This window comes from Schistocerca serialis, chromosome 7 (assembly GCF_023864345.2).
Source record: "Schistocerca serialis cubense isolate TAMUIC-IGC-003099 chromosome 7, iqSchSeri2.2, whole genome shotgun sequence".
Classification (NCBI taxonomy): Eukaryota; Metazoa; Arthropoda; class Insecta; order Orthoptera; family Acrididae; genus Schistocerca; species Schistocerca serialis.
In genome coordinates this window covers 421,219,873-421,234,526 of record NC_064644.1, presented here as the reverse complement: position 1 = coordinate 421,234,526, position 14,654 = coordinate 421,219,873, and positions in this window count along the sequence as shown.

The window sequence follows — 14,654 nt, the reverse complement described above, 5'->3', positions numbered from 1 at the left end:
GATTTACATACGTAAATAAATACAAAATTTGTTTGTTTCATATATTTGTTTATTTTCATTGTCTTTGGCACTTAGTATTTCTCTTTCATTTGATATGCAGCAAAACAGTCTCCAAGATGTAACGCAACTCCGCAAGACTTGCACATTAAGTTTGTTGTTCTCCTTTTTTTGTTTTTGGAACATACATGGCAGTTCCTTTGTTTTCGTTTATTTGTTTCGGAAATATTTATTAGCTGGTGTTGTTTTATGTGACCGGAAAGTCTGTCAGCCAGATCATGATGAGAGGTGCGCCACGGAGTGGCAACCCCCAAGTTTTGCTCAGAAGCAGGTACATGGTCTTTTATCAACAAATCAGACACTTTCAATAAAAAATCGTGAAATTGGAGACACTTGTGGACCATGTACGGAGCGCATTAAATAATGCACAGTTACAGAGGTACATGCAGACCTTTTTGACCATTTTATAGTTTTTCTGTACGTAGGGTAATAACTCAAATATTGGTCTGCCCGATGCACTCTTTTCATGTATTTGTTGTAGTCTAATACACTTTCAGGTTTTTTTATTGTGTAATTGGTTTTTCTATATTTTCTTTGAGTGTCAGTCAAAGTGGCATTATGTATTGTAGAGATCATTTGTATCATTTCAGTTTTCGAAACTCTCCATACCTATGCAAGGACTTCACTTTTCCGTTGATGGCAAGCTTCAAACACATTGACTCTTGCGCACTTTAATTTTTCCGGAAGTCCTCTATTTTGCTGTATCGTTCCACAAACTCGAATTTTCTCTTCAAGTAACTTCTCTGCAAATTCTACACTGTTATAATAATTATCCATGTAGAGGTGGTGTCACTTGCCGTAAGAAAGTGTCAGTAGTTCCATCACTGTTTTTGCTAAAGTCTTTCCAGCGCCGGAATATATCTTGAATGAGGTAATGTATCCTGTACTTGAATCACAGAGGACCCGAAATAGTATGCCATAGTTTGTAATTTTCGACGGATTGTAAACTTTAAAATTTAACCGTCCACGGCACGGTATCATTCCTTCATCAACTGAGATGTTTTGTCTTGGATTAAAGATTTCTTTAAACTTTTTGGAAAAATAATCAATTATGAATTGCAGTTTGAAAAGCCGGTCGGCATTATCTGGTTTATTGTTGTTGTCGGAAAAATGTAAACATTCACCTGCAGGAAGTAAAGCGATTTTGAACTATTAATGATAAAATAGTTAATCTCGATACACTCTATGTATATATAAATTAAAGTCCCCAGCTACTATTTGTGTCTGTTTGAGCTAATCTCCAGAACTACTGTAGGGATTTTGATTCATGAGGAAGGTTTGTTGCCACAGGAGGCAGACACAAGGCCAGCCCGAGTTACTGTTATCAGGAGACCAGGTAAGCATCCACTGACTTCCTAAATGAGCTGCACTGCAGGATGTATTAGATACTGGGCTGTTAAGAACAGATATTTTGATGTGAAGTTAATGTTTAAGAGATATGGAGGACAATAATGGAAAAGGTCACACACAAAATGTAGCCCAGCTAGCGCTGAAGTCTTGTGGCCTCACAATGGCTGCAGCTCATGCCAGACCCCGTTGCATTTGGGTGGACCACACTATGCTGGTGGTATAGTTGGGCAGCTGGCAAGTGGCAATAGTTCTTTCTGAAATGACCCTGCAAGTGGACAGACAAGGTGATATGGTAGCTCACAGCTCTCATCATTGCCGTGAGATGTCACTCCAAACGCCAATTAAATATGAAACAGTAAAATTTGTGCCTCCTGAGAGCTTTTCTGGCATGTGCTAATGAAATTGTTTAAGATGGGTGAAACTGATGATATTCAATTACCTAATGTTGTTCTTTAAATTTCAGTCATAACTCTATGTAGTGGCTCCTAAACAAAATTACCACTATGCCAGAGAAATCATTTGTCTGTACATACTTAGTGCCAACCATGGGAATCTGGGGCAGGTTGCTAATTTTCTATAAAACTGACGTTACGCCATTGCTGTTCTGCCTTCGTTCCTTCCTGCTGTGGTTCTGCAAGTATGTTTAGTTCAAGAATGGTGGCACTGCGGTCACTTCCTACTTGTAGACTCATTCCCTTGTGCTAAAGCATGCAGGAGCATAAAGCCATCATGTAGCATTCAAGTTGAGTGTACAATCTTGCTGTTTTAGTATAAGCAACTCTTCTTTTTTCCCTCCTTCCTCCTTGTCTGTTTCTGTTCTCTACATCTCTGCAACATTGGCATTGTTATGTGGGTTGAAGCAACGTTAGCTGTGGTGTACTGCTGGCAGGGTGAAAAGACTGACTCTCGAGGTCAGGTGGGCACTCGTGAAACTGTTTTTTTGTAATACTATGGAGGGTAAGATGAAAATTAAGTGAGACAGTGTGTAAAATTCCAAATTTACCCCATAAGAGGATGAGTGACATCTGGAAGAAGTCTGATGCTATAATCCACACTTCAGATGGAAAACATACAATATTTGTCCAAGGCAAAGAGATAGTTACATTCTTAATTGCATAGCTTCTCTGACCAGATTCAGTTGACAAAAAAGTTTTCTGGATATGGTACACAACATATAAAAACTCATACGGGTGAAACCAATGTTTTTCAACCTCCTCTTGGGTCTACTTGTGTGTGTTTTTGTATCCAGAGTCACTTATTTGTAATGAATCATTATATCATAATTTTAAAAAATATGTTTGGTCACATGAAGTGGGAGAAGTGTGAATTTTATTGTAATTGATTACCAAGGTGTAGGGAATGGGGATGTGTTGTTTTCAATCACTTCTTGCAATGTGTGCCATGATTGGTAGTCATCAGCGAATGAGGTGCTGGCTCCCTTTTTCCTCCTGCTGTATACTCACTGCACAGCAGCAGTTGCTTGCCAGTAGTTCTCATGTCACGCGTTAGTGCAGCCTGTTGGGCTCTGATGGCTGGCAGGTGGGATGGGGCAAATCTGAGTCCATCCTCTATTCATGTTGTTAGGGTATTTTCGTATTTGAATGACTTCTCTTATCTCGCATTTCACCATTCCCAGCTGCTTGGCAAATATGTAGTTTTCATTAAATTTTATTTCCTTGCTGCACTCTTTCTGATGTTTGGCCATTGTGGATTTGTTGTGCTGTGCTAATTGGCTGTAACGCTTGTGCTCTTGTATGCATTTGCTATTGGCCTGCTGGTCTTACTGATGTATACTTCTCCACATTCTCATTCCATCTTGGACTCACTTGCAGTGTGCATGGCATCTACCTTGTTCTTGGTGGAGCCTAGCACATCCTGGATCTTACAGCTGCTGTTGAAGAGAGGCTGGACACCAACCTGGTGAAGGTGTTTACCGGTCTGGTTAGTGACATTCTTAAGATAGTGTAAGCATGCTGTTGGCTATAGTTTGTTGATTTCGAACCCCTCTTTGCTTTCTTTTATTCATTGCCATGGCTGCATGTATCAATTTATGGTTACAACCGTTGACCAAGAATACTGTTCACAGCCTTTTGAGCACTGGTGTTATGTAGTGGGCATCACTTAGATCCTGTGTGCGAATAGTCGGAAGAAGAAATTTAAGCTGCTAAAAAAGATGACACAGAACACTAAGCTTCAACTAGATGCATCTTGAACAGTGATAAACCTCTCATATTGTTCTATCAGCACTGTGGCCAAAGAAGCTATGGCTATGGGACAAGACTTCACTGTACAACAGAGCAAATTCCTGCAGAAGAAACCATCGAATATGTGCAAGCAGCATCTGGCATATGTGTACAATAGTAACTGACAAAACTGTGCAAGAAACCATCCCATTTTCACTATGTGCCAAGCCATCAAAGCACAATCATAGCTGTGAGGAAAGGGCAACTATTACAGAACTCGTCATATTGCATGCAGATAATGGCTATTCTACTGTCATCTTGGACACTGTGCAGTATGAAGACAAGGTGAAAGAGTAATTAAATGATCCCATCTACAATGAAATGAAGGTGGACCCCATTGCTAAGATAGTCCAAAAGATGCAGACCTCAGTGGAGTACTCAAGAATTGATCCTGACACAGCCAAGGGACTCATTCCCAGATTTCCAGTTCCTCCTTGAATTTATGTAGGCCCAAAATACATAAAGAAGGCCTTTCTCCATCGCTGATAATGAATGGGATCAACTCATTTATGTACAATGTGGCAAAGTACACTGAAGAGCCAAAGAAACTGATACACCTGTGTAATATCATGTAGGGCCCAACGAGCACGCAAAAGTGCTACAACACGACGTGACGTGGACTAGACTAATGTCTGAAGTAGTGCTGGAGGGAACCAACACCAATGAATCCTGCAGTCCATAAATCTGTAAGACTATGAGGGGGTGGAGACCCCTTCTGAACAGCACTTTGCAAAGTATCCCAGACATGCTCAATAATGTTCATGTCTGGGATGTTTGGTGGCCAGCAGAAGTGTTTAAACTCACAAGATTTTTCCTGGGTTGTCGCATTATCCTTCTGGAATCACCCAAGTCTGTCGGAATGCACAATGGACATGAATGGACACAGGTGATCAAACAGAATGCTTACATATGTGTCACCTGTCAGAGTCATATCTAGACATATCAGGGGTCTCATATCACTCCAACTACACACACCCCACACAATTAGAGCCTCCACCAGCTTGAACAGTCCCCTGCTGATGTGTGGGGTCCATGGAGTCATGAGGTTGTCTCCATACCTGTAAACATCCATCTGCTCGATACAATTTGAAATGAGACTCGTCTGACCAGGCAATATGTTTCCAGTCATTAACAGTCCAATGTCAGTGTTGAGGGGCCCAGGTGAGGTGTAAAGCTTTGTGTTGTGCAGTCATCGAGGGTACATGAGAGGGCCTTGGGTTCTGAAAGCCCATTTCGACGATGTTTCGTTGAATGGTTCACACGCTGATGCTTGTTGATGGCCCAGCATTGAAATCTGCAGCAATTTGTGGTTGCACTTCTGTCATGTTGAATGACACTCTTCAGTAGCTGTTGGCCCCATTCTTGCAGGATCTTTTTCTGGGCACAGCAATGTCGGAGATTTGGTGTTTTATCGGATTCCTGATATGCACAGTACAATCATAGTGAGACGGAGCTACATAGGTTTCATGAATATTTGAGCAAACTGCATGGGAAAATCCAGTTCATGCTCAAAGCAGAGAAGAATGGTGCAACTACATTCCTAGACTTGAGAGTAGGAGGTCAACAGATGACACACTGCATACTGAATATATCAGAAGCCTACTCATACAGAGAGGTATTTGCATGCCCAGGCCAACCGTCGCCCAGCACAGAACAACTCAGTCATCCGTTCTCTGACTATTCATGTGCAACACTTAACTGATACCCACAACATAGCACCTGAGCTCAAAATACTACGAACAGAGTTCTTGGCCAATGGTTGTAACCATAAATCAACCCACGCAGCCATGGCAAGGAGCAAAAGAAAGATGGGCTGGAAATTGACAAACTGCAGCCAGCAGTGTGGTTACCCCATGTTAAAATGTCACAGACCAGATTGTTAAACACATTCATCGGGTTAGTGTCCAGCGTGTCTTGTACAGCAGTTGCAGGATCCAGGATGTGTTAGGCTCCAACTAGAATAAGATAGATGCTATGCACACTGGATGTGTGACCAAGGTGGAATGAGAATGTGTGGAAGCGTGCATCGGTGAGGCCAGTAGCAACTCACACGCAGAAGCATGAGTGCTACATTTGACTTGCGCAGCCCTGACATGGAGTAATAGAAGGCAGGACCCAGTGTGTATGTGGCCATACAGACACTCGAATTTCTCAAAAATATCTGCAAGAAAGTGAACATCATTATCCGTATAAAGCTTTGTAAACCCCATAAATTTGAGATGATGAATTCCTACTAAAGATTCACTGCATGCTTGTACTCTGCATCAATTATGGAATTGCCGGTAAGGTTACTGGCAAATGTGGCTATGTCAGACTGTGGTTTTGTTGAGTCCCTCCATCAAATTAAGATATTCATATGGGAAGATCCTTTTCTTCGTCTTGAGCTGAAACTTTGCACCATTGGGATGTGCAGTGCTAGTGAGATGCATATCCTCCTGACACATTGTCTCAGAAAGTTTCTGAAATGGTGCATGCAGATATTGAAGTGAGTTGTTTAGGAAGCAGAACATAATGTTATCGATGATTTACTTGGAGAATGATATGTATTTTTCAACAGAATCTGGCAGGACACCAACCTTGTCATTCTCCAAGCTGAAATCAGCCAAGTGCTTGATAAGGAAGTGATCATCATCCCACTCAAATCATGGAAGAAAACAGGTATTTGGTGTGGTAGTCAGTATATCAAGTTGCATGAATTTTGTGCCATGTGGCAGAAATCCCCATTAGATTACAGTGATCTCTTCTTTTCTATATAACAATAGCCCAAAAATATGATAGCCAACAGCATTCTTGTATAAGGTGTCATTTTCCTGTGATTTGGTCCGGGGATTACTGGTGGGGGAAATCCAATTAACATTCCATGGAGGTCATTTGAGCTCAGCAGGATTATCCCTGATGTATGAATCAACATGTGTTGGGTCATATGTGCATACTACCTGGTGTACCACCATATGTGGTATGTGCTGCTGTGTAAAGATACTATGGGGTTCAGTGGGATCACCCTCACAGTGTATCATAGGAGCTAAGAGGCACTTGGAGTCAGTGTATATAACAAAAGGGGAATGCTTCTGATGGTGGGCACTTTTAAATTTTAAGAACTTGTCTGCTTTGGTAGGCATTTCCACATGTTTTGATTTCTGTGTAGAGCAGTCTATCAGATGCCTAGCTAAATACTCATGTGTAGAAAATGGTTTGAAACATCTAGGACGAAAGTGCCTTACACAATCATGTTTTGACAATTGGAAGGAAAGTAGTTTGGAGATGTTTTTGATTCATATGTATTGTAGATTCTCCCTCTTTGGAAAGGTAGAGGGGTCCAATGACTTTATAATTTGCCTTTATATTTTTGTGCACGTTGTGCTCTTTTTAAGGATTGCTTTCTTCAGGCCATAAATGTGAGCTGATATGTGCAGATTCTGCCTCTCAAATTTAGGTATGTCCTCAAGTTTAAGGGCAAGACCACGCAAAGCAAAATTCGTCTTCAAGATTTTGAACCATCTTTAGCAACTGTGTTCTCTGTTCCAGAGATGTAGCTGGACCCTCCATTTAATGGATCATATACAAGTGAGTGGACACCCAAGTGGAGTGCAAGGCTCAGTGGCTTATCAGAATCTCTCTTTTGCATATCGGAAAACTGGCCCAGTATGGCACTCAAGGTAAATGTTTGGGACCACTCAGTAATTGAAACACCTCGCAATATCATGCTTTTCCCCCCTGAATGTGGACAATGGTTTTCTCTCCCATACCATTACCATCTTGTTTCCTGGGGTGTGTTAGTTCACAACATAAAACTGCATAGCACTTAATGGTGGGATACCATGGATGGTTGGATACCATGGATGGTGGGAAACTTCAAGGAGCTCCCTTTCCAGAACAGGTAGATGTGCGTTCAGGGAAAGAGGTGGGTTCTGTTTACAGTTTAACTGTGGCATGCAGCTAACCTGGTGCTGCTGTCATAAACCAATAGGATGGGTAAGGAGACTGCTGCTAGCTTGTTGGTTATCATCATTATAAGTTGCAGAGGTTGACAACTGAGATGAGCAAGATGGTTTCGGGCACTAGTGAAGTGAATGTGATGACACCGTGAGTGAGATGGTCCTAAACACCAGTACAGCACTGGTGGAAGCCCACCTCTGGACAGTTCCAAAATTCCTGCCAGGAGAAAATGACAACACTGTTAAGTATGATGTGACAATTCTAAACAACATGATGGACATAGGCATACATAAATAATTTCTTGTACTTACAAAGCATTTCATTGAAACTGGTGGTGTCCCACGATCATCATCATCATCAAAGTTTCCTAGAAGCATAAAACATCTTATAAGCAATACATGCAAATTAAATTATTATTAATATAGAATCACTTCACATGAATCAACACTTACATATTCGGCCATTGACAACTGAAGGCATTCCCCATGAAATCTGGGTGAGAATAGCCTGTAAACTGTATTGTAATGTTCTAGGTCAGTAGTTATAGCCTCAACCCATTCCAATCTCTCACTATCAAACTGTCTAGAACAAGAATGTTTGGTAAGTAGTCAAGCATAAATTATTATTAGCACTTTTTATGTGAATTAACATTCACATATTCATATATTGACAACACTTCTATTCTGAATTAACGCATACATATTGGAGCCTCATTGGACATGTGCCCAGTGTTTTCAAGTACAGCCAGCAGGCTAGATTCACATACTTGCTTAAGTCCTAATTGACTGAAAAACCTCGTGAAAGAAAAACATGTTTCAAGTGTATAATATATACACATGTACAGAGAGATATATGTTAATACCAATTTAACCTTCTGCAGCGGATTCATTTGGACTGTGCGGACGTGTAGTAATGATGTCATTCAATAGTCATAGAATAAACAGTAAAATGGTGTGCAATGCTACAACCTTATATGTAATACGTGGATACGTGCCACTGCACCAGGCCACCGGTGTGCTACACTTGGAATATGCTGCAAGTGGAATTTGCACATGCTGGCCACTAGAGGCTGCATGACGTCTGCCACATGACTTGTGAACACGGCACGGCAGCTGCAGCACAGTCTACTGGAGTCCTCTTCTTTATAAGTGCACTTGCCCTCATATTATGTTCGTACTACTTGTTAGGAACTGCTTGTATCAGTACCTGGATTTTTCTGTGGTTGTGTGTCTGTTACCAAGTGTTGCTTGCTTGTATATGGAAGAAAAATAAACTTTGGTTCATTGTGGCCATGTTGTTGTTTGTGTCTTACAGTAAAATGCAGTTGGTGATGAGTGTAGTGTTCACTTCCACATTCTCAATCTACTTGGTTGTTCCTTAGGTTCTTCTGTCCATCAAGGCAGTGCTCCACTCTCTCCCTGGGGAGTAGCAGGCTCTTGCAGTTTCTATCATGAACTTGTCAGCCACATTGGCTATGCAGACTTCCACACCATCAGTGTGCTTGTCACCCTTTACTCCTTATGATAACACTACTAATGAGTAGAAAACTTACAAGAAAGAGCTTTGGCAATATTTCCTCACTTTTGGTGTCACTGATGCAAACATATGTAAGGCTTTCCTCCTTTCTTGGATTTCTCCACGGATCTACCAGTTGTTGTGTCAGTTCGCTCATCTCCAGGAACCTGCATCACTTTCTTTTGATATAATGTTTAACCAGTTGTCAGATTATCACCATGAATGCACATATCACTGCAGCGTTTGTAGAGTTCTATCATCATCATAAACAGCCCCACCAGTCCTTCTGGGCTTGGGTGGCCAAACTCCACAGCCTCAGTCACAAGTGTCAGTTTGTTACCGATCCTCCTCATGATTCCTATGCTGGTTTTATAGACCATGATACCATCATTTGCTTGGCTCCTGACAAGGACATGCACCAATGCACACTACAGTGCAAGAATCTATCTTTGACTGAGGTGTTAAATATTGCTCAGTCTTTCGAGGTATCTCATGCTGCTGGTGATCAGATTGAGGCTTAGTGTGACATTGCCATGGTGGCTCCTGTTCCTGGTTGTTGGGCATCTCTCAGTTCGTGAGGGGAGGACAACGAACAACCGCATCAATGTCAGTCCTCTGTGTTCATGCCTTGCCCATACTGTTTTGTGCAACATGACAGGACCGCATGCTGAGTGACTTGCAACAACTGTAGGAAAAAAACGATACACAGGCCCCTCCTGTGGATGAATATTAACTGTTTGTGTCCAGTGCTTACAAATAATAACAAACTGTTCATCAAAGTACGAGTGATGGACAAAGTACTCAGAATACAAGTGGACATGGATGCAGCCTGACTTTACTAAACTCACAAACTTATGTGGATTTGGGATCTCTGCCATTGTCTCTAGTTACTTGATGTTTGATGAGTTACAACAAGTTGCATACTGCTATTTTGGGCCTGTTTATGGTTTCCACTCTGCTTAAGTCTGTGGTTCGTTCCTTGACTTTTTTGGTAGTGGATCATGCTAGTACTGATAATTTGTTGAGTTTGTTTTAATGCTGTTGGTTTTTTCAGTTCAGAGACAGTGCAACCGGGCCCCTTACTAATCGTCAGATTCTCTGTGTTCTGGGTTCTTGTCTCTTTTCTCAGATGAGGTAGGTTGTGCCACTACTTTTGTGGCCCACACCTGAAACCTACTGTGCAGCCATGCTTTTTCAGGGTGTGCCCTATTCCAGTGTCTTTGTTTCATCAAGTGAAATCAGAATAGGACAGGCTGATGTAGTTGGCAGTCATACAGTCTATTACACCAAGAGAGTGGTCTACCCCATTTGTGCCTTTTAAAAGACTGACCAGTCAGCTTCACTTCTGCAGCTCCTTTAAAGTTTCAGTTAATGCTCAGTCTACAGTTGACATCTATCCTTTGCCCTGTCCAGATGAGTTATTGGCTAAACTCACCGGGGGCCAGTTTCTTTCCAAAACTGATTAACCTGAAGCCTATTCACAGGTTCTGTTAGAGGAGAATTCTAAGTGACTGCTTACCATGCCCTTTGGGTTGTACCAATATCAATGCCTTCCATTCAGTGTAAGTAGCACCTGGCTGTATTTCACTATTTCCTGGAACAATTGATGATGCCCTTTCCAGGGTGTATGAACTATCTTGATGACATCATCATCTCTTATTGAAGGAAATAGTGCGCATATAGTATTAGGAACGGAAAGTTGGTTAAAACCGGAAGTGAACAGTAACGAAATCCTAGACACTGAATGGAATATATACCGCAAGGATAGGATAAACGCCAATGGTGGAGGAGTATTTATAGCAGTAAAGAATTCAATAATATCCAGTGAAGTTATTAGCGAATGCGAATGTGAAATAATCTGGGTTAAGTTAAGTATCAAAGGTGGGTCAGATATGATAGTCGGATGCTTCTATAGACCACCTGCATCAGCAACCGTAGTAGTTGAGCGCCTCAGAGAGAACCTGCAGAACGTCGTGAAGAAGTTTCGTGATCATACTATTGTAATAGGGGGAGACTTCAATCTACCAGGTATAGAATGGGATAGTCACACAATCAGAACTGGAGCCAGGGACAGAGACTCTTGTGACATTATCCTGACTGCCTTGTCCGAGAATTACTTCGAGCAGATAGTTAGAGAACCAACTCGTGAAGCTAACGTTTTAGACCTCATAGCAACAAATAGACCGGAACTTTTCGACTCCGTGAATGTAGAAGAGGGTATCAGTGATCATAAGTCAGTGGTTGCATCAATGACTACAAGTGTAATAAGAAATGCCAAGAAAGGAAGGAAAATATATTTGCTTAACAAGAGTGATAGGGCACAAATCGCAGAATATCTGAGTGACCACCATCAAACGTTCATTTCTGAGGAAGAGGATGTGGAACAAAAATGGAAAAAATTCAGAAACATCGTCCAGTACGCCTTAGATAAGTTCGTACCGACTAAGGTCCAAAGCGAGGGGAAAGATCCACCGTGGTATAACAATCATGTACGAAAGGTACTACGGAAACAAAGAAAGCTTCATCATAGGTTTAAGAGTAGTCGAATCATAGCTGATAAGGAAAAACTGAACGAAGCGAAAAAGAGCGTAAAGAGAGCAATGAGAGAAGCATTCAACGAATTCGAACATAAAACATTGGCAAACAATCTAAACAAGAACCCTAAAAAGTTTTGGTCATATGTAAAATCGGTAAGCGGATCTAAATCCCCTATTCAGTCACTCGTTGACCACGATGGCACCGAAACAGAGGACGACCGAAGAAAGGCAGAAATACTGAATTCAGTGTTCCGAAACTGTTTCACTGCGGAAAATCGTAACACGGTCCCTGACTTCAGCCGTCGCACGGACGCCAAAATGGAAAATATTGAAATAAACGATATCGGAATTGAAAAACAACTGCTATCACTTAGTAGCGGAAAAGCATCCGGACCAGACGAGATACCCTTAAGATTCTACAGTGATTATGCTAAAGAACTTGCCCCCTTTCTATCAGCAATTTATCGTAGATCGCTGGAAGAACGTAAAGTACCTACCGACTGGAAGAAAGCGCAGGTCGTTCCCATTTTCAAGAAGGGTCATAAATCAGATGCGAATAATTATAGGCCTATTTCGCTTACGTCAATCTGTTGTAGAATAATGGAACATGTTTTGTGTTCTCGTATTATGACGTTCTTAGATAATACAAATCTCCTTCATCATAACCAACATGGATTCCGCAAACAGAGATCATGTGAAACTCAGCTCGCCCTATTTGCCCAAGAAATTCACAGTGCCGTAGACACTGGCGAGCAGATTGATGCCGTATTCCTGGACTTCAGGAAGGCATTTGATACGGTTCCGCACTTACGTTTAGTGAAAAAAATACGAGCTTACGGAATATCGGACCAGGTTTGTGATTGGATTCAGGATTTCCTAGAAGAAAGAACACAACATGTCATTCTTAACGGTTCAAAATCTGCAGATGTAGAGGTAATTTCGGGAGTACCGCAGGGAAGCGTGATAGGACCTTTATTGTTTACAATATACATAAATGACTTAGTTGACAACATCGGTAGCTCCGTGAGGCTATTTGCAGATGACACGGTTGTCTACAAGAAAGTAGCAACATCAGAAGACTCGTACGTACTCCAGGAGGACCTGCAGAGGATTAATGCATGGTGCGACAGCTGGCAGCTTTCCCTAAACGTAGATAAATGTAATATAATGCGCATACATAGGGGCAGAAATCCATTCCAGTACGATTATGCCATAGGTGTTAAATCATTGGAAGCGGTAACGACCGTAAAATACTTAGGAGTTACTATCCGGAGCGATCTGAAGTGGAATGATCACATAAAACAAATAGTGGGAAAAGCAGGCGCCAGGTTGAGATTCATAGGAAGAATTCTAAGAAAATGTGACTCATCGACGAAAGAAGTAGCTTACAAAACGCTTGTTCGTCCGATTCTTGAGTATTGCTCATCAGTATGGGACCCTTACCAGGTTGGATTAATAGAAGAGATAGACGTGATCCAGCGAAAAGCAGCGCGATTCGTCATGGGGACATTTAGTCAGCGCGAGAGCGTTACGGAGATGCTGAACAAGCTCCAGTGGCGGACACTTCAAGAAAGGCGTTACGCAATACGGAGAGGTTTATTATCGAAATTACGAGAGAGCACATTCCGGGAAGAGATGGGCAACATATTACTACCGCCCACATATATCTCGCGTAATGATCACAATGAAAAGATCCGAGAAATTAGAGCAAATACGGAGACTTACAAGCAGTCGTTCTTCCCACGCACAATTCGTGAATGGAACAGGGAAGGGGGGATCAGATAGTGGTACAATAAGTACCCTCCGCCACACACCGTAAGGTGGCTCGCGGAGTATAGATGTAGATGTAGATGTAGATGACTGGTGCATCCACAGAAGAGCATTTATGTAATGTAGGCACCTCATTAACGGTCTTACATACTATAGGGTTAAAATGCGACTTGGCCAAGTCACATGTTTTTCAGCCGTTGTGTATTTGGAGTTTGAGGTTTTTTGGGATGGTGTTAAGCCTTTACATCATCATGTCACTGTGGTCACAGCTCTGCTTTGCCCTACAAATTACAAATAACTCCAATTTTCAGATAAAATTGCTTAGTATCACAAACTTATTCTAGATGCAGCCACATTGGCCTATCTCCTCCATGAGTTGCTCCACAAGAATATTCCTTTTCTGTGAATGGTGTCCTGCGAGCTCAGTTTTACATTTTTGAAATTGAAATTACATTCTGTTCCTTGTTTGGCTACTTTCCATCGTCATCACCAGTTGGTTTTGGCTATGGATGCCTCTCCATGTGGACTCAGGACTGTTCTTGCACATCAATATGAGGATGGTTCCAAACATCCGATTGCTTACACATCAAAAATGTTCAGCTCTGCTCGCCAGCACTACTCCCTAGTTGAAAGGGAAGTACTTGCTATCATCTGCGAACTCAAAATGTGTTCGATCTCATTATTGACCACAGGGTTATGGTTTTATTGTGTAACCTTTCTGCTTCATTCACTGACAAAGCAGCAAATTGCCTCCAGTGTTGGACCTTGTTTCTGTCACACTACAACTATGAAATACATTTTCATCCTACCACACAACATGCCAATGCCAATGTATTGTCCCAGCTTCTGATGGGGCAGGATCCTACTTTTGATCAGGATGAACCCCTTTGTTGTTATGTAGATGTTGAGATGCAACATACAGTGGAAGAGTTTCCTGTTACAGGCTTCCAGATTGCAGCTTTGATGTCAGTTTTGCATTGTTCGCCTCATTCAGTTTAGTCAGCCAGACAGGCATCAGGGCAGGGCTTCTGATCATTTGCGTAACAATTTTGCCCTCATCACTGACTTTCCGTATTTGGAGGTACTGTTCTCTTAGCTGTGGACAGGCTATCACATAGGGTTGTGATCCCGGCCGTCCTACAGTGGGATTGCTTCAGCTCCTACATCAGGTATGTTGAGGGGGTCTTGTATATTAAGTTACTGGCTCAGCATGGATGATGACATTGTACATCTTATCACGGCCTGC